Source organism: Bufo gargarizans, chromosome 4, assembly GCF_014858855.1.
Source record: "Bufo gargarizans isolate SCDJY-AF-19 chromosome 4, ASM1485885v1, whole genome shotgun sequence".
Lineage (NCBI taxonomy): Eukaryota > Metazoa > Chordata > Amphibia > Anura > Bufonidae > Bufo > Bufo gargarizans.
This window is the reverse complement of record NC_058083.1, coordinates 203,653,445-203,675,617: the sequence shown is the minus strand read 5'-3', so window position 1 is coordinate 203,675,617 and position 22,173 is coordinate 203,653,445.

The window sequence follows — 22,173 nt, the reverse complement described above, 5'->3', positions numbered from 1 at the left end:
GGCTATCTGAGGCAGTCATAAACACTCTGCTGAGCAGTAGGAAACCGGTTACATCAAAGTTTTATCTTAGAACATGGAATTTGTTTCTCAGTTTTCTTGGGGCCTCTTGGGTCCCTTGGCCTCGCCTGACATTAAGATAATTCTAGATTTCCTGCAAGGTGCCCCTAACAAAGGGTTGAAGGTTAGTACCCTGAAGGTCCAGGTGGCAGCCCTTAGTGCCTTCTTGGATGTAAAACTTGCGGAGGTAAGTTTAAGCAGGCAATTTTTTTTTAAAGGGGCATGAAGAATTCATCCAGCAATTAGATCCTGTGTACCTCCTTAGGACCTTAACTTTGTGCTTTATGGCCTCATGGACCCGCCCTTTGAGCCGCTTAACAAAATCTCTCTGAAATTACTGACTTTAAAAACAGCCTTTTTAATAGTCATAACCTCAGCTAGAAGGTTAGGAGAAATCCAGGCCCTATCTTGTAGGTCTCCATATTTGAACCATTCTGGATGACAGAATTGTACTGAGACATGAACCTTCCTTTTTGCCTAAGGTGGTTTCCAGGTTTCACTGTCAGCAAGAAATTTCATTACCTACCTTTTGTCCACAGGCTAGATCCTCGAGGGAGAGACAATTTCACAACTTTGATGTCTGTAGATGTGTCTTCGCCTATTTCGAAGCTTCTAATCAGATGGGAAAGTTAGATCGCCTTTTAATCCAGTATGCAGGACAGAACAGAGGCCAGGGGGTTTCAAAAATGACCATCTCACACTGGAAAAAAAATTATCTCTATGTCTTACAACAAAAAAGGTGCCCCCCCCCCCCCCCGTGGATCTCAAAGCTCATTCAACTAGGGCGGTATCAACCTCCTGGGCAGAAGGGGCCCCTGCTTCATTGGCCCAGATATGTCAGCCTGCCACCTGGTCCAGTCCGTCTACCTTCTTTAGACATTACAGACTAGATGTAGTTGATAATAGGGATCTGGCCTTCAGTCATAAGGTTTTGTCTGCAGTGGTCCCCCCCCCCCCCCTAATTGTTGATTCCTTTGTTAATCCTCCTGTTTAGTGCCGTTGGGGAGGCATATGGAAAAGATGATAATTACACTTACTGGTAATTGGATTTTCCATTTAGCCTCCACAACAGCACTAGAGATACCCACCATCATTTTGCTTTTTTGTTAATATTATGAGAAAGTTTTGTGGCTCTTTTTTGTATTCTTTCTCCCAGATAAAAATATTATTCAGCATCCTCTTGTGTTATTTACTGGACAAGGTAAAGTGGAGGAGGCTTTTAAACTTTTACTCTGCACGTTGTTTCCTGTCCCTGGAGGGGGGGCGAGGTAGCCTCCTTTTTAGTGCCGTTGTGGAGGCTAAATGAAAAATCCAATTACCGGCAAGTGTAGTTATCAACTTTTCAGACTATATTATTTTCTGATACATGCATTGACTTTTGACATTACTATTGGACTGTAGTCATATTAGGTCTCTTCTCGTGTGGCCGCATCTGTCCCTTGTCAGGGACATATAGGCCTATCAGGAGGTTCCAGACACGGGATCGCCCCTATCGGTGTGGCCATTCCGTTTCACTAGGCAGGGCCTACAGCTTGATAGGGCAAGTGTGAGGGTGAGTCAATTTTTCTTTCCTTGTCCTGCCCAGCCGCATTGCTAATTGATTTTTAAGGGCACAAATTGGGTGAGTTTTAATGATCATCAGTAGTGATGGACAAACATCGGCCGGGACATTTTGTGAAAGCGAACATGAGTTTGCTATGAAATGTTCGCGAATCGTGCATTTGCGGCGGTCCCCATTCACTTTAATGGCAGGCGAACCTGAAAAACCTTCAGGCCATATTTCCAGCCACCAAATACTTACTAGAAGTGCACAAATAGTCCCACAACATGGACAGGGACAGTGACATACCAGAGGGGTATCAATGGCAAAAATTCCCATAAAAAAAGTTTTTTAATTAAGGCGCAATTTTATGTGTCTTAAAGGGAAACTCTCAAAAATGTGCCCTGCTGGAGCCTAGAAAGGTTGTATTTTAGGCCACGGAAGTACAGGCCCAAAATTTAGGCAATCAACTGACAGAAAAGAACAAATGATTATGTGGCTGGAGGTATATTAGATGGTCAGTGCATAACAATTTTACTGTAGGCCAGTACAGGCCCCTAAAATTAGGCATTCACCTAATAGAAAAAAGCAAGTGATTATGTGGCTGGAGGTATTTTAGGCGATCAGTGGATAACATTTTTACTGTAGGCCAGTGGAGTACAGGGCCCAAACTTTAGTCATTCACCGGACAGAAAAGAACTAGTGATTATATGGCTGGAGGTATATTAGACAGTCAGTGGATAACAATTTTACTGTAGGCCAGTGGAGTACAGGCCCCAAAAATTATGCATTCACCTGAAAGAAAAGAACAAGTGATTATGTGGCTGGAGGTATATTAGGCGGTCAGTGGATACAAATTTTACTGCAGACCAGTGGAGTACAGGCCCCAAAAATTATGCATTCACCTGAAAGAAAAGAACAAGTGATTATGTAGCTGGAAGTACATTAGGCTGTCACTGAATAACAATTTTATTGTAGGCCAGTGAAGTACAGGCCCCAAAAATTATGCATTCTCCTGACAGAAAAGAACAAGTGATTATGTGTTAACCCGATGTAGTCGGACACCAGTCGGTCTAGGCGTTCCCTGAGGCTGGATCTGGAGGGCGGCTCTCGATGGGTTGAAGAATGATCTCATATCCGAAGTGACTAACACATCTTCAAACCGCCCTCTTCTTGCAGGCGCAGTAGGATTTGCACCTGCACCTGTTTCGCTGTGGGTGGAAATTCCTCTGCCAGCGCCTACAACAGCAGAATGCAGCATCTCTCACAGCAAGGCCTGGAAATGCTGCATTCTGACAGCCCTCTGTGATGCTGGTAACTTGTCCATTTTGTGTTTGTATCGGGGGTCTAAGTACGTTGCCACCCAGTTCTTTATGCTTTTTATACGGGGGTCCCTCTTCAAACACTGGAGCATAAGGGCCCCCATTTGCATTCAATTGTAAGTGGTGGAGCGCCTTGGCTCCTGCTCATCGCCCAGGAGAAGGTTGTCCTCGGTCTCCTCCCCCCAGCCATGGACAACACCAGGAATCCCCGAAAAGTTTAAAGTCTCCCTCAAAGCCTGCTCTTCTCTTCTCATTGACCCACAAGCAAGAAGGGGGGTTACTGATGAAAACAAATCTAGAATAATCAAAATTACGAATATATATCACTATATTCTTAATATTTGCAAATTCTCAAACTGTCGATTAATATTCGCTATTTGAATATTCGCGCCCAACACTAGTTTACAGCACAGGCTGCAGATGGCAACACTATTGTCATCAGCTGACATGTTAAAAAAAGCCCACACTGCGGAGCCATGTGCCAGCGTCCTGGGAGCGCAAGATGTGACCGTGCATGGTGGATGGCTCGCTCCAGATACATTTGCAGTCTGCTTTTTGCCTCCTGTGCACTGCGAGTTCTGCCTGCTTCATCTCCTTCTCTTCCCTATCTGCTGCTTCCATCTCTACCTCTGAACTCCCCTCCTCTTCCTCTCTTGTGGGCACCCATGTGACATCCATCGACACATCATTATCATCACCTTCACCATCACTGACATTAGAGATCTCGGAGTAGGCAGCAACAGCGAGGACCACCCTGCTTGGGCTGATCTGGTTACGGTCGTCAGACTGCTGGGTGGCGGCCATTGCTACCTTCTCTTCCTCATCCGATGCCAAGAATGGCTGTGCATTGGTAAGGTCTGGGAATGGATGGGAAAATAATTCCTCTGACTCGAGTGGAGGTTCTATGGAGGTGGTGGTGTTGGTGTCTTTGGGGGTGGACACAGCAGAGAGTGAGGAGGGTGCAGATACAGAGGATGAGGAGGGTGCAGAAGTGGAAGGCTGAGTTATCCACTCAACCAACTCTAGTGCGTCCTTTAACGTAATCGCACGCACCTTCTCCAACTTCCCACTTTGCCTGGTACGCCTGCCCGACCCCTACAACCCCTGTGGAATGGCCTGCCTCTTCCTCTGCCTGTTATTTTCAAAATTACCCTGTGCCAAAGTCCCTAGAGAAGAACAGTATTCAGGCCTCAATCAGTATTTGGTGAAAGACGGTATATTACACCCCTCAATCAGTATTTTGTGGAAGCAGGTATATAGAACCCCTTAATCAGTATTTTGTAGAAGCAGGTATATTGCACCCCTCCATCAGTATTTTGTGGAAACAGGTATATATAAAACCTGAATCAATATTTGGTGGAAGCAGGTATATCGCACCCCTCAATCTGTATTTTGTAGAAGCAGGTATATCAAACTTCTTAATCAGTATTTTGTGGAAGCAGGTATATAGAACCCCTTAATCAGTATTTTGTAGAAGCAGGTATATTGCACCCCTCAATCAGTATTTTATGGAAACAGGTATATAGAACCCCGCAATCAATATTTGGTGAAAGCAGGTATATCGCACCCCACAATTAATATTTTGTGGAAGCCGGTGTACTGCAGGCCTCAATCAATATTTGGTTGGAGCAGGTATATTTCACTCCTCATTCAGTATTTTGCGGAAGCCAGTGTATTGCAGGCCTCAATCAATATTTGGTGGAAGCAGGTATATCGCACCCCTCAATCAGTATTTTGCGGAAGCAGGTATAGCCCACCCCTCAATCAGTATTTTGTGGAAACAGGTATATAGAACCACTGAATCAATATTTGGTGGAAGCAGGTATATCAAACCCCTTAGTCAGTATTTTGTGGAAGCAAGTATATCGCACCCCTCAATCAGTTTTTGGGAGTATTTTGTGGAAGCAGGTATATCGCACCCCTCAATCAGTTTTTGGGAGGGCAACAGGTATATCACACTCAGTTGCAAATAGTTGTTCCAATAACGTTTGTCCCTCTATATACCTGCGGTATCGCAGCAGAACTGCACACAACTGTTGCACAATACAAATGCAGTATGATTTACTTTCTATGTTAGAAAGAATATTATAGGTATATCACACCCCTCAATCAGTTTTTTGGGGGTAAAAGGTATATCACACCAGTTGCAATTAGTTATTCCAATAGCATTTGTCCCTCAGTATCCTGCAGTATCGCAGCAGAACCACACACAACTGCAGTACAATACAAATGCACTATAATATACTTTCTATGACTTTAGTAACATTTGGCTAGTTTAATGTTATAGAATCTTTCTCTGCCTTAATATGCTATATAAAATAAATTAACCACACCGTCACCTTTCTTACTCACAATGTGTTGAGGTTCACTATAAAACTTCACCACTTAAGTTGTTTTTTTTCTACTTTTTGGACCGTAATTCTTACGCCTTCAACATCTATCTTCTGAATCGTGAGAATAGTCTTTGGGTTCCTGACTGGTACTTACTCCTCACGCCCTTCCCGCCCTTCCTCCCTCCTTTATTTTCCTTTTCTCCTTTATCTTCCTTCTCCCTCTTCCTCCACTTTTCCTATCACTTTACTTAGTTCTGCGAAATAAAGTTATACTTAATAGTCAATTTAGTATTTTATGTAATGCTAATATGTATTTGTATAAATTACTTATTTCTCTTTTCTTTTTTATTATGTGATTTGCAACATATATACACTCACCTAAAGAATTATTAGGAACACCATACTAATGCAGTGTTGGACCCCCTTTTGCCTTCAGAACTGCCTTAATTCTACTAGGCATTGATTCAACAAGGTGCTGATAGCATTCTTTAGAAATGTTGGCCCATATTGATAGGATAGCATCTTGCAGTTGATGGAGATTTGAGGCATGCACATCCAGGGCACGAAGCTCCCGTTCCACCACATCCCAAAGATGCTCTATTGGGTTGAGATCTGGTGACTGTGGGGGCCATTTTAGTACAGTGAACTCATTGTCATGTTCAAGAAACCAATTTGAAATGATTCGAGCTTTGTGACATGGTGCATTATTCTGCTGGAAGTAGCCATCAGAGGATGGGTACATGGTGGTCATGAAGGGATGGACATGTATCCATCATGCACAGTGGTAACAAGGCATGATGGATACATGTTCTCATTCTGTTTTACACCCAATTCGGACTCTACCATTTGAATGTCTCAACAGAAATCGAGACTCATCGGACCAGACAACATTTTTCCAGTCTTCAACAGTCCAATTTTGGTGAGCTTGTGCAAATTGTAGCCTCTTTTTCCTATTTGTAGTGGAGATGAGTGGTACTCGGCGGGGTCTTCTGCTGTTGTAGCCTATCCGCCTCAAGGTTGTGCGTGTTGTGGCTTCACAAATGCTTTGCTGCATACTTCGGTTGTAACGAGTGGTTATTTCAGTCAATGTTGCTCTTCTATCAGCTTGAATCAGTCGGCCCATTCTCCTCTGACCTCTAGCATCAACAAGGCATTTTCGCCCACAGGACTGCCGCATACTGAATGTTTTTCCCTTTTCACACCATTCTTTGTAAACCCTAGAAATGGTTGTGCATGAAAATCCCAGTAACAGAGCAGATTGTGAAATACTCAGACCGGCCCGTCTGGCACCAACAGCCATGCCACGCTCAAAATTGCTAAAATCACCTTTCTTTCCCATTCTGACATTCAGTTTGGAGTTCAGGAGATTGTCTTGACCAGGACCAAAACCCTACATGCATTGAAGCAACTGCCATGTGATTGGTTGACTAGATAATCGCATTAATGAGAAATAGAACAGGTGTTCCTAATAATTCTTTAGGTGAGTGTATATTTGTTTCAATGTATTTTATTGCGAGTGATGTAACTCTCATGTTTATTATCTAAAAAAAATTCAAAATCAAAGAATTTACAAGAAAGTATATTATAAGTATATCACACCCCTCAGGATATCGATAGTACACCCTTACCAGTCCTTAAAGGGGTTGTCTGGGATTGAGGACTTTGTACATTAGTACAAGACAGACATACATATAACATACATCCATGTCCTACCTTTTCCACATGTTTCTGAAGCCCCATTTTCTTATAGGAAATTCTCTGCCAGAAGTGAAGTTTTCTTAGACTCAATGATGTACTGGGTCCCTTGCAGGATCGCTGAAGCCTCTTCTTCCAGCTGCTTTGGGCTCTCCATAGGGCTGCCAGGCGGAGGCTTCCATCCAGCAGTGAGCCCGGTTACATCATCTGCACTTATGGGCGGGCTTTAGCGTTGCTCTAGCCAGTAAAACGGCTAGGGCAGCGCTAACGCCTGCCCATCAGAGCCGGTGACATCCGCCTGGCAGTGTGTTATTGTAAACAAAAGAGCCTTTCCCCTGTGCGATTTAGTGCAGCGCAAAGGAGAGCATCGGAGTATTAACTGCTCCGATGCTCAAGTCAGGTGGGCTGCCTGGGTGAAAATAGAGGTTTGTCCAGGTTCAGCTCTGAACCCGGACAACCCCTTTAAAAGGACTTTTGTGGCCCTATTAGCTAACGTTTGGTGTCCCTAACAGTCTATCCCTGCTCCACAAAGCAACCTCTCACTACACTGGCAAAACACAGACTGTAAAATGGCTGCCAGATTGTGTTCTGTTATAGGGCGGGGGTGTGTCCATGTGCTCAAAAACGTCTCAATTGGCTTTCCTGTCCCACCTGATGGATGTGTCATGGGTCAAATTTCGGCGCAATGCAAAAGAATATGGGGCATGCGAACATTGCCAAATGTTCACATGTTCGCCGAAACGCGAACGAACAAAGTTCACCACGAAACGAACGCTGGGTGAACCGCAAGGCCATCTCAGTAAAGGTTAAGTTTTACACTGGGGAAGGTATTCTGTGATTACATTAAAATTAAGTTACAGTAGTGACTACCTGACATCTGATCTGGTCTATATCTATCAGAACTATTTTATGGACCTCCTCTGGATTTTCAGTATTGTTAACATCAACACATAATAAGTTTCAGGCATTTATATTTGGTAATGTTCCCACCATTGGGTGATTCTAGATTATAGGAATTGTACATGATCCCATTTATCAGAAGTGCCTTTAATAAATGGTAAGTTAAGTTTCTGAGAAGCCAAAATCTACAGTGTCTGTTAACTCTTTGTGCCATGAAAGTAGGGCATCAATCGTATGTTGTGACCATTTACAGTCAGGATTCTGGAGTGAATTAACTGTTGATATGGAACTTATCCCTGATGTTAGCCTGGTTTAGATTGGCACAAAAAGAAAATAACATTGCACTTCTTCCCTCAGTCTCCTGCGATGTACAGTACTTATTGCCTATCAAGTGAGTTAATTGACAAGCGAGAGAGAAAAGACATGTTGTCTCAGCGAGATCACACCATATAACCGCATTTTGTTATGGCTGGTTACGGCAGCTGGATGCATGTGGGTTGAATTGTGCTACAGTGATATCACATTCATTTACGGTTACATGGAGCGACATGTTTTATAGATTGTAACAACAGGAGGCTTCATTCTTAACCGTTCTCCTCAACATCTTAAGACCAGTCCATTGTGAATGACAAAAATAATGCTTTCATATGGACTGAAGTTAGCTCAGAGGTGGCTCATACAAGAGATCCGGTTCCAGCTTCTAAAATTGTTCAGTTGTTCAGGTTGTTGTCTTTACTTTTCCAATACGTGTTTAAAATTTGATTGTCTAGTATAAGCCATTGCTCCATTTTTGTCTGCACTTAAACGGTATCTGTCGCCACATACCTTCATATCAATCTAAATGAATTGTTAGATGTGCGCTGGTGCCCTGAGTAAAATGCTCTTGATCGCATCCTGATGGGATGTCCCTTAGAGATTCTTCTTTTTCTCATATTAAAATTAACTGTCGGTGCAGCGAGAGCGGAATGCGGCCAACTATCTGGATTGAATCAAGAGCATTCAGGGGACCAATGCACGTCTAACAATTCATTTCGATTGATATGAAGGCATGTGGTGACAGATACTCTTTAAAAGTGAAAAGAAAAAGGTTTGGTACCATGTTATCCAGGAGCGAGAAGTCTTGATGCTCTCCAAAAGAAAAACAATATAAAATATTGCAACTCGGTACCTTTTAATGGCTAAATAAAATAAATTATGTTATGAGGCAAGCTTTCGAAAACAATATTTTATTTTGTTTCTCTTTTTAAGAGCATCAAGACTTCTTTAAACGCGAAGCTTACTGCTGGTATATAACATAATGGATAGAAAGCGAAAGAGGGCTAAATTGGCAGCAAGTAGAGGATGAACAGTCTAGCGTGGCACGGGCAAGTGGAAAACTTCAGCAGAAACTGACCTGATAGGGATCTACATGGGAATTGTCACTCTAAGGGCTCATTCAGATGACCGTATAAATGGGTCCGCATCCATTCCACAATTTTGCGGAACAGGTGAGGACCCATTCATTTTAATGTGTTTCAAAAGTGCGGACAGCACAACGTGTGCTGTGCGCCTCCGTAGTTCTGTTCCGCAGCCCCACAAAAAAGATAGAACATGTTCTATCAAAGATAGGCATTTCTATCATAGTGCTGACCATGTTCAGTGTGCAAAATGTGGAACGCACACAACCGGTATCAGTGTTTTGCGGATCCGCAATTTGAATGAGCCCTTAATAGATGGCAAGTATTCAATATAAGAAGAGGCTTCATTTACTACCACATCTCACAGCTTTAGTGTCTACTAAATTTACTACTAAAGTTGGAAATCTGGTAGTCAACATATAATGTTTTTAGGAACATGGAATATATTTTTTCTTTCTTCTCTCTTTTTCTCTCTGTTGACTCAGCATTAGACCCTCACCATTAATAACAAGGTCTGTGGGGTCTTCTTAATTGATTATGGTTTTGCTATGAGCAACCAATATTGGAGAGTCACAAACTGTACTGTCATCTCCAGAACTGCAAATAATCCAGGTGGACAATAGGGAAACAAGGTTGATACCAGGAAAATAATGAAGATGATCAAAGTCCTATCTAGAGATGAGCAAATTTCCGCTTATGAAATTCGTTAACACTTTGTTTGTTGGTAAAAGGTGAATTGCGTTATGGATTCCGTTACCACGGACCATAACGCAATTCTATGACAGAATGCAGAGGCATTCCTTTATTCATTCCATCATAATAGAAGTCTATGAGCTGCAAAACCTATCCGTCCCGTTTCCGTTATGCAGTTGAGTATTCTCAAACAAAGTGTGAATGAATTTCATAAGCGGAAATTCGCTTGTCTCTAGTCCTAGCCATTCCTATAAGTGTACAGTAACGAGAATATTAACGAGAAGTCATTGTGGATTTTCTATTAATAATCATTATACTAAGTCCTAGAACTGTCACTGAAAATTAGAGACATTTCACTACTAAAATGATGCAATTCTGAATAGCTTGTGTCATTAAAGCATGAGAAATTAGTGCATTGTATATATTTGCATCACATTAAACCTGGTACTGTTCTACCGCACATGTAGCTTCTGGAACTTCTGGAAGCTCGAGTCACAAAGACAACATATACAAGGTCAATGAGTGATATATCTTAATGCAGGTTATTTAACTTCTACAAAAGTTGCTGTGTGAGAGCAATAGCAAAGTATTGCTGAGAACATTCATTATTGATATTATTCATCTAAGGCCTGTTTCACACAAACGTATTGGTTCCGTTCCATGCTTTGGACCACAAAGTCAGTTCCACAAAAAGATAGAACATGTTCTATTTTTTTGCGGAACGGAAGCACAGATCGGAAACTCAGGTAGCACTCCGTAGGGCTTCCGTGGGGTTCCGTTCCGTGCTTCCGTTCAGCATCGCACCGCATCTCCGGATTCAAGTAAATGGGTCTGCATCCGTGATGTGGAATGCACGCGGCAGGTGCCCCGTGTATTGCGGAAATGCTGTATCTGGCCCGCAATACGGCTACGGGAGCACTACGGCCGTGTGAAAGAGGCCTAATACTGTGAAATAGTACAGATGTAGAAATCCTCATCTTGGTTCTTAACCAGAAATGGGAAGAACCTTTGAATTAACTTTATTAATGGCTTTAGTGAGGTGATTTCTCATTTTGTTTAGAACTGCTCCATTTGTATAATCGAGTATGGAGTAATTTATAGATTGCAGGAGCCTGTGCTACTCATCTGCAGTCATACATGAGCAAAGTAAAGAAGTCCAGTCGAAAGAAGAATTCAGGAAATACAAGGTGTAATGCCATATGATATTGGGAGCGCCTGTCTAATATCTATTAAACACCTAGAACTAGAATATAGCATCTACCTTTTCTTTCCAGAAACAGCGCAGCTTTTGTCCATGAGCTGTATGGTATTGCAGCTCAGACCCATCCACTTATATACCACCATATTTAGGTAATGGTCCAAGGCATTCACACATTCAGTGTTTGGTTAGTGTTTCAGTGATTTCCATCAGTGATTGTGAGCCAAAACCAGATCAGGTGCAGTTCTTTCCCTTATACCCCATCTCTGCGTAGGCTTCATTCCTGGTTGACATTTTGGTGCACAATTCTGTCTGCCAGGAAGCCACTAATAGGTGGTGTTAGTCTAGAGATGTGACAGATTCATCAGTATTAACTGACCCTATTAGTAAAGCGGCCCCAATATTTGTATTAAAAAAATCTTGTTCTAATGCTAGCCTACTAGATAACTTAGGCCAAATGGAAAGTGAGGAAACTACAGGTAACTGATTCATTATATGTTGCAGGCTTCAGTTCTGTGTTAGGTTGCAGCAGCAGTGGAGGAATTTTCTTACATTTCAGTATGTTCGATGTGTGTAGTTATAAGTTTTAATACAAATCATCTGCCAATGAAGCCAGTCTAGACTCTCAATTTGTCTTTGTCCCTGGGCAGCGCTGATACACCATACTGAGACTGCTGCTGACATCATTTCATATTATCAGCAATTCTTATCAGACCATTAACTCTAAAATACCTGGCCACTAGCTGAACATGAACCAATGTTAATAGTACGCTAAAGCCTGTGGACACACCTTTGAATTATATTTTCTACTGAATTGCATATATTTTGTCATAAAAAAACTAAAAAAAAACTTCTAAAGCAGTAAGGCCTCATTGCACATGACTGTGGTGTGTTTTGCGGTCCGCAAATCGCGGATTCGCAAAACACGGATGGCATCCGTTTGCATTCCGCAATTTGCGGAACAGCACGGACAGCCTTCAATATAAATGCCTATTCTTTAACGGGGCCACAGAACGGAGTAACAGATGCGGACAGCACACGGAATGCTGTCTGCATCTTTTTCGGTCCCATTGAATTGAATAGGTCAGCATCCGAGCCGCCAAAAGGGCGGCTTAGATGCGGACCAAAACAACGGCCGTGTGTATGACGCTTTTCACTGATGTTTTCTTTGGCTTCTGTATCTGGCAGGTATATCCACTACATAGGAAGCTGCAAAATGCCTTTCATAGTTAAATGCCTCTGACCACTCTCCATGGCCTCTCCCGATCCATCTTCTAAGCTGATTTATGACCAGAGTTCACTGTGATTGAAGTTCTGCAGCTTTCTATGTAAGTGTCTATAGCCTTCTGATGACATCTCATTCATAAAGTTTACAACACACTGGCATTTTCCTGACCTGCAGGGCATACAAATGTACAGGTATCCAGAAAATGGGTGACTTCTGATTCGCTGCTTGAGTCCATTTGTTGCGGGGTGGCCATGCTTGTAACTAAATTTCTCTGTAAACTTCTATATACTGAAAGTTTAGGTGAAGTTGAGATAAGTTGTGGGTCCTGAAGGTGAGAATTCATATTAGGTTATAAAGGCATATTCTGTGGATGTGCCATATTTAACACCCCTTTTTTTATATGAACATAGGCTGGTTGAGGTTCTGTACATTGAATATATGTACGTAGTGCAGTAAGTACACTCACCTAAAGAATTATTAGGAACACCATACTAATACGGTGTTGGGCCCCCTTTTGCCTTCAGAACTGCCTTAATTATACGTGGCATTGATTCAACAAGGTGCTGATAGTATTCTTTAGAAATGTTGGCCCATATTGATAGGATAGCATCTTGCAGCTTATGGAGATATGAGGGCTGCACATCCAGGGCACGAAGCTACTGTTCCACCATATCCCAAAGATGCTCTATTGGGTTGAGATCTGGTGACTGTGGGGGCCATTTTAGTACAGTGAACTCATTGTCATGTTCAAGAAACCATTTTTCCAGTCTTCAACAGTCCAATTTTGATGAGCTTGTACAAACAGAGCAGATTGTGAAATACTCAGACCGGCCCGTCTGGCACCAACAGCCATGCCACGCTCAAAATTGCTTAAATCACCTTTCTTTCCCATTCTGACATTCAGTTTGGAGTTCAGGAGATTGTCTTGACCAGGACCACAACCCTACATGCATTGAAGCAACTGCCATGTGATTGGTTGGCAAGATAATCGCATTAATGAGAATTAGAACAGGTGTTCCTAATAATTCTTTAGGTGAGTGTATATTGTGTTATTTTCCACTTGTGCAGGGGGTGGGAGACTAGGGGCCCATTATGCTCAGGGGCCCACTGGGGTATTCCCCTGTACCCCTGTGGCCGAGTCTGAGCCTGTTACAACCTATAATAAAACTCAGACTGAAATACACTGCCTCAGAAACACAAAGATGTGTAACAATACACTTGATAAAAACACTTACATCAGATCCCCTCCCCACAAAGTTTGGGTCCAGATTGAGAAGGCTTTTCTCTCTTCATCTCCCAGGGTACTTCTGTTATCCGGTAAACCTCCTCCACCTCTACAGAAAGTACTAAATCCTATGATGCAAAGCACACTGTCGGTATGGAATTGGTTTTCCCCTCAAAATAATCTGTTAGCAACCCCATCTCCTCTTCTCACCCTGAGAGATTTGATGGACTTGGCGCCACCTACTTTGAAAGAGAGCTGTCCCGGCTCAATTAAATCCTCAGTTATCCCTATCTCTGATCTACTAGACGAAGTGGGCTGTGTTAAACCCCTCCGATCACTCCTTACTGATTTGAACGATTGCGCTGCTCTCACCTTCCTACAAAGTTTCCTCTCTTCTGAGATTAAACTTATACTTAAAGACTCCACTATCCCCCCCCCCCCCCCCCCCCCTCGTGGTTTGATAATATAGTAGGTTCAAAAAAATCTCCTATGAAGATTATTTTGGTTATATATCGACAACTAAAGTCTCCCTCTTCGCTTATTAAACCCGCTATCATTGGTTCCTGGGAGAAAGATTTGGGTCGCTCCCTATCTCGCACTGAAATTTCCACGGCTCTTATGATTCCTCATAAGATATCCAGATGCATCCGCGTCCAGGAAAACGGATATAAGATTCTGATGACATGGTACAAGACCCCTAAATCTATCTCCCTTTACTCCCCTAGCTGTTCTGAAATATGTTGGAGGTGTAAAGCCTCTAAAGGTTCCTTCTTCCATATCTGGTGGAGTTGCCAACCCATCAATGATTGGTGGCGCAAAATAATATGTAAATGCAATCTTATCGGTAAATCTGCTCTAACCTGCTCCCCTGAATTAGCTCTCTTGAACTTAGGTATTAAAGGTATGAATAAGTGGCGTACATCCCTTCTCCTCATGCTCCTGGCTGCTGCCAGGTTACTTGTCGCATCTCATTGGCTCTCCCCAGAAGTTCCTGACTTGGCCATGTGGATACAAAAAGTGGGCCAGATCTATAGACTTGAAGAGATCTTACATTGGGAACTCCGTTCTAGGTCCACTTTTCTAGCCATCTGGTCTCCCTGGAAACAATTCAGAGGCTTGCTTTGACACTCCTGACTTAAATTCGTAGCTCGATTTATCCCCCCTGGGGTGCATATCTTTCCATTCTCTCCGTATGATAACTCTTGTGGTTTTGTGACACACACTAACCTACTAATGCCCTTTTTGTTTCTTAGTTTTGTTTCTTAGTTATGTTCCATTTACAGTTACTATTACTGTGAATTATATATCTGTTCTTCGTCTGCACTTTATTCACAGGTCTACCTCAAGCCTAACATGTTTAGCTTGCTTCCTATGTATCTTAGGCATATAATATTTAATTAGACTTAGTCTGAACATTGTCTGTAATATAACTCATTGTTACTTATTACATTTATGTGCATACTATTATTCTGTATGTGACCATCGTAAAAACAATAAAAATTGTTAATAAAAAACAAAACAAAAAAACTTACATTTACTGTAAGGCTAAATAGTCCAGTTGTAACTTTCCAGTACAGCTATGGCTGGTTCTCTAAAATATAGTGCAATATTACTTTACAAACTTGTCAGGTCATCTGGATCTAGGGGCATCTTGCCTATTGTTAACTGAACATTTGAATCATATCTTAATATATAACGTTATATATTAAAGGTATGGATTTTTTTTAAAAATAGCTATGTGGTATATTGTATGTACTGTACCATATAATATACAGTCCAGTAACTTGGGTTTATAGTGTAAATCAATGGCACCTCTGTTATTTGGTTCAGATGGCTGAATATATTATCCACATAATTCTGCAGGATGGAAATTACATAACAGTTTTCCCGGAATTATTATGAAAGTACGAAACAGTTTGTAGCCTCCTCTCTAGGGATAATGGTAAAATTCAGTTCTAGGTTTGCATTCAGCCCCTCAACGGCTAAATAAATTATCAGTATGTGGACATCACTACATGTTAATCATTAACACATCCCTTAGAAACACCCTACATTTTAATGTGCTTTAAAGGGCTTCTTCCGAGACTTTTCTACTAATGACCTATCCTCTGGATAGGTCGTTAGTATCTGATTGGAGGACCCCCACAGATCAGCTCTTTGAGATGGCAGCGGGGCTCACAGTAGTGCGGCCTTATCGCTGCTTTCCCAAAACTGAGTGATGACACGTTCATCGTCACATGGCTTAGGCACAGCTCAGCCCAATAGAAAAGATTGCAATACCAAGCAAAGCCACAATACAGTGTGCAGTGCTGTGCTTGGTGAGCATGGAGAAGGCAGCGTAGCTCACAGGAGTTCTGGGGTCTTAAACAGCTGATTGGTGGGCGTATCAGGTCTTGAACCCCCACTAATTAGATACTGATGACCTTTTCAGAGGATAGGTCATCAGTGGAAAAGTCTATTAAAAAAAACGCTTTTAATTAAGCACAGACACTATAATCTATATAGTCATTACATACAAATTCTATACCTGGGATCATTGAAACTATTTTTGGATTAACTAGATTAGTAATTTAAATATTGCGAATTGATGATGAATATTGACTAAATTCCAGTGGTCCAGATTTACTATGACCACCACTCTCTTGGCATTGTTTGCACCAAATTTGTGACGCACCTCATTATAGACACATTTATTATTCCGATGCACAAAAATTTCTTTTTTCTGACATCCTCAACATTTCCTGGTTTTCAACTAGAATGTGCGCATTTCTACCTTGTAAAAATATTTATGAAGCTGAAATCTACAATTATGGCATAAAACTGACACACGGGCGGATTGGCAATGTACCCTACCGGGAAACTTCCCAGTTTGGGCTGGCGGTGACCTTTCGTTCATACATTATGTCTTGATGATAAGATTACAGCAGGGTCAGCTGTGGCCCAGCACCCTCAGTACAATACACATTATAGGCCTCAGTCAGGCCTGCTGAAATCGCATTATCATGACACTGCCATGTGTAACACCCCAGAGTTGTGTTACAAAACTCTTCTACCCCGCTACAATCTGTTAAGAGTCTTAACCTTGTCATCTGATGTAATTTTACATTATATCTTCACAAATTTGCATAAACCATGTTAAATGTATATTGCTGTAATTTCCATATTCACCAGCAGGTGGCAGCAATAGTCTGGTAAGGACTTGGGTTCAGTTTAGTATTTCTAAGCTGGAATAGTTCGTTCCAGCTTAGCTCCCCCTCTGTGAGCAGAGTGGGCTGTGCCCACATCCTGCAGCATGGGGAGAGAAGGAAGTTAGAGTGTGTAGCCGAGTGTGTAGCCCACCCCCTGCTAGGGGTAGGGTGTGCATGTTAGGAACTCCCAGATATAGGGAACCAAACCAGGATCTTGTCTCGGCTGAGACATTGATCATCATCCTGCAGCCTCGGCTGGATGAAGCAAACAGACAACTCCAGAATTCCAGGAAGAAAGCATACCCTGTGAAGATAACTGTGAGTAAAGTCCAGAGACCAAGGAGAAGCCATATTCCTCCTCGGCTAGTCAGTCCCCATATAGCAGAAGATAGAGAGTACAGAAGCCAAATTCCTGCCACAGTATGGAGCTACAAAGTAGATGTTCTTTCCTGCAAGCTCCAGGTACATGAGAGAGCAGAAGATAAATTCCTGCCAACCATTGCCAATACCTGCTGGGACCTAAAGCTGTATCTTGCTTGGATGAAAGTTACAATCAGTAAAGAAAAGTTTGAACTTTACCAAAGGTCTGGATCTCAATTTCTGCTGCAAAATCCCTCTATTAATCCTACTATCACTACACTCAATTTATTGCAAGCGATCCAGGAGTCCAGCCGTACCCATGTAGGAGACACAGTTGACACCATTATCAACACCATACAGAGACATTACACCTCTCTGTAATTCCTAACCTGGGGCGTGAGATATAACACCTTGGAGGGCCCTGTGACAGTACCCTGCGCACGCTGCAATTGACGTCACAAAGAAAACTATAGACTATCACCTACATCTGACCCAGCCATTGCATAATTTGGCGTCAGAGTGCATACCGCGGTCCAGCTCACTGCACATGTTAGAGATGATCGCAGCAGGGCTGCTGGCGGCCGCAATGTGTATTGTAGTGAGGGCTGCAGCGGACCCTGTGGTAATTTAATCATGCCATAATGCCCACCCCTGCCCCTGATCAATGCGCCACAGCCCACCTGTACACTTCTGCTGTCAGGTCCTTTGACTTTGAACATCAGGTCAGAAATCACTACTCTGCCCTCTGGATGGCAAAGGACCCATGGCTCCTCCCACTCACAGCATCAACATGACTAATACAGTTTTGTGCTCCCTACCCCACCTGCACTTGGACACAGTCTGTAGGCCAGAAGAGGCTCCGGCATGTATCGCAGACTGCAGAGGGGAATGACACATTACTGGAGCAGGGTAGCATTACTGTGGACACTATAGGGGTATTACTGGGGACAGGGAGCATTACTGTGGGCACTATAAGGACATTACTGGATACAGTGGGAAAGGACATTACTGGGAACACTATAGGGGCATTACTGGGGACAGGGGGCATTACTGTGGGCACTATAAGGACATTACTGGATACAGTGGGAAAGGACATTACTGGGAGCACTATAGGGACATTACTGTGGGCCGTGGGGGAGGACATTACTAGGGGCATTATTATTACTAAGGGCACTGTTGGGTATTAATATTATGGGAGGCACAATACAATACATATTATTATTAATACTGGGTGTATTATTATTGCTTGAGGCGGTATTATTGGGGCACTAAGGTGACATTTCTAATGCTGGCGCATTAGTAATACTGGGGGCACTGTGGTGACATCATAAATACTGGGGACACTATGGGGGCATTATTATTATTACTGGGAAATTATAGGGGGCACTGTAGGGGGCATTATTATTACTGGAAGAAAAATACTAAATATTAATAATGCTGGGGGCATTATTATTACTGGGGACACTAAGGTGGCATTTTTAACACTGGGGCTTTATTATTACTGGGGGAGTTATAGGGGCACCGTAGAGGGAATTTTTATTACTGGGGGAATTATAGGAGGCACTGTCTGGGACATTATCAATACTAGAAGCACAACACAGGTATTGTTATTGCTGGGGCAGGCATTATTGTTACTGGGGCACTATAGGGTACATTATTCTACGGTACATTATATAGGGGTATTGGGGAGCACAGTGGGCACAGTATTGAAGGTGGCAGCAGGATCACAATGTTGGAGCACCATGGTGGGGAAGATGATGGAAATTTGAGGACCATCATGTGTGTCAAACTATGCAGAGAGAAAACACAGCTAGATGATGTCATCATGTGTTGTCTGAACCTGACTGAAAGAAGTCTTCATAGCTGTATACTCCTGTATGTATGGTCACACTGAAAGACCAGGTAGGATGATGAAAGTATGGCTAGCTCTGTGCTGTTGCCTGTGTTTAAACTCCTCATCCCCTTTCTCCATATTTTAATTAGAGACAAGTGGAGGAGCAGAAGAGGCACAGGACGTGGCTGTTGGCACTGGCCACCACAGAGGGGCAGCTTCTACGGGAGCAGTATATTGTACTGTACTGTGGTATCTGGTTCTTGTAGAGCAGTATATTGTGCTGAACGGAGCCAAATAATAAATTGTAGCACAATATACTGCCCCCTCTATGGTATTTCTGACCCACCTACTTGGTTTGACCCTACCTACTCATGTTGGCTTCACCTCCTGTCAATCTGGGCCCGCCTACAACATAAAGCCACTTTTAGTTTTCTTTCCAAAGCCACTTTAAATTCCCAATCCCCCCCTGGTAACACAGATTAGGCCAATTTAGAGTTGGCCTAAAGTTTTTTGAGGATAGAATTTTGGCACATTGGGATAGACTTTCAAGGCATGTGGACATATTTTTAGCGTAAGCTGAGCCAACTAATAGGTGGTATAAACTAGATTAGGGAGTTTAAAAGGTGCCCCATATTTTTCATCCAGCATCAGCCACTGTGATAAAATTTTAGACATTTTCAGGCTGTGTACATTTACTCTGTCAAAGGATTAGTAAATGTGGGCCAATATGTGTTCATAACATTACTTCTGTGTTGCCCAACAAGTTGCTATTTTTTCTGCATGTAAATATTACTACTTTTACCAATAAGTATTTAGTGATATGTCTGCATCAATATGACTGTTGTCCTCTTTAGTGCTAAGATTCATGTCACCAGGGGTGTAACTACCATAGTGGCAGACCATGCGACTGCTATGGTGCCCAGGGCAAGAGGGGACCCAGTTGAGAACATTCTTCTCTTCTACTGAAGGTAAAAACTTGGTCAGGACTCTACCCTCTAAAGCAGGCATGCTCAACCTGCGGCCCTCCAGCTGTTGCAAAACTACAACTCCCAGCATGCCCAAACAGCCTACAACTATCAGCCTACAGCAGGGCATTGTGGGAGTTGTAGATTTACAACAGCTGGAGGGCCGCAAATTGAGCAAGCCTGCTCTAAAGGAACAACTTTTAGCAAAATAAGGCCATGGAAAGAATATCCCCAGAATCATTGAAAGGGGTTTAGGCGGTAACCCTTCTGTCTTGTGTGGAGGGCCTGGTTTGATCCTTGCTATTTCTCCCCTCTGTAGAGAGATCCTATGACACAAGGCATCCAGTTGTAGGATTAGGTCACACAGGCATTTGATAGTATCTAAGTAGGTTTAAAACATTCTTCCCTGGTCACAGAAATGCAACACTTCAATGTATGTGTGATCTTCTAACAGCTACATGGACGTATTGTATGATCTCTGTTATTGTTTCAGCTGTCATGTACACAGGTGCGTAGCGGGAAAATGCACGCTTTTTCCGCGTGAGTGCAAAGCGTTTTAATGCATTTTGCACGCTCGTGAGAAAAATCGGCATGTTTGGTACCCAGACCCGAACTTCTTCACAGAAGTTCGGGTTTAGATTAGGTGTTGTGTAGATTTTAATTTTTTCCCTTATAACATGGTTATAAGGGAACATAATAGCATTCTTAATACAGAATGCTTAGTAAAATAGGGATGGAGGGGTTTAAAAAAATATATAAACTTACTCACCTGATCCACTTGTTCGCGCTGCCAGGCGCGGCTTCTTCTTTGATGACCTGGGAGGAAAAGGACCATTGGTGACGTCACTGTGCTCATCATATGGTCCATCACCATGGTGATGGATCTTGTGATGGACCATGTGATGAGCACAGTGACGTCATCAAAGGTCCTTTTCTTCCCAGGTCATCAAAGAAGAAGACATATGAGAGGCCGGGCAGCGCAAACAAGTGGATGGGGTGAGTTAAATTTTTTATTTTTATTTTTTTAACCCCTCCATCCCTATTTTACTAAGCATTCTGTATTAAGAATGCTATTACTTTCCCTTATAACCATGTTATAAGGGGAAATAATAATGATTGGGTCCCCATCCTGATCATCTCCTAGCAACCATGCGTGAAAATCGCACCGCATCCGCACTTGCTTGCGGATGCTTGCGATTTTCACGCAGCCCCATTCAACTCTATGGGGCCTGCGTTGCATGAAAAACGCACAGTATAGAGCATGCTTGCGATTTTCAAGCAATGCACAAGTGATGCGTGAAAATCACTGCTCATGTGCACAGCCCCATAGAAATGAATGGGTCCGGATTCAGTGCGGGTGCAATGCGTTCACCTCACGCATTGCACTCACCCGTGTGAAAGAGGCCTAACCACAATATACAAGGTTGTATGTAGCCTGTCCCCTCCACACATTTCTAATTAATAGCGGTTGTTTGCCATTGCAGACCTTTTCTACAGATCTCACAGCATGGCCAGACCCCAGCAGCAGGTATCAGGTAGGTATGATTTTGACAGACCCAAGGTGGTAAAGCTCTAAAAAAGGTGCACAACCCTTTTAACCTTCCTACACGTAATCTGTGATCCTCACAAGACCTCCAGGAGATGATCTGCATAACAGAAACGGGACCGATGCAGCCAATAGACTTCTGTTATGACTGAATGAATAACGGAATGCCTCTAAAGACATTTTATCATAGAATTGCGTTATGGTCCATGGTAATGGAATCCATAACGCAATTCACCTTTTACCAGTAAACGAAGCGTGAACGGATTTCAAAATATGAAATTCGATCATCTCTAATTAAAAGATATCATACCTTGCCCTGCAAGACTCTTATTGGATATCTCTGAAGAGTTATAATCCTTTACATCCCACATGCTCAGAACCTCAGACCCAACCCTACCTTTGAATCCAAGTCTGGGTCCCAGTAAGTTTATATAGAATCTGTCACCAACGCCCTCTCTATCCAACATTATGGGTCACCTAATTTAACGGCTGGTTTTCTTTTGTTGATCTAAGGTGCAGAACCCAAATTGCACCAAATCCTTGAAATCCAAAGCAATTGAAAAGGTAAATGTACATACATACTGTAATAGAAATATTTGTAGTAGAAATCCGCTGGCATCAGACTTTGTGTAAGGAAAGGTAAATCTCTTCACGACTCAGACAAAGGTGCTATCATGTTCTGTTCTGCTGAG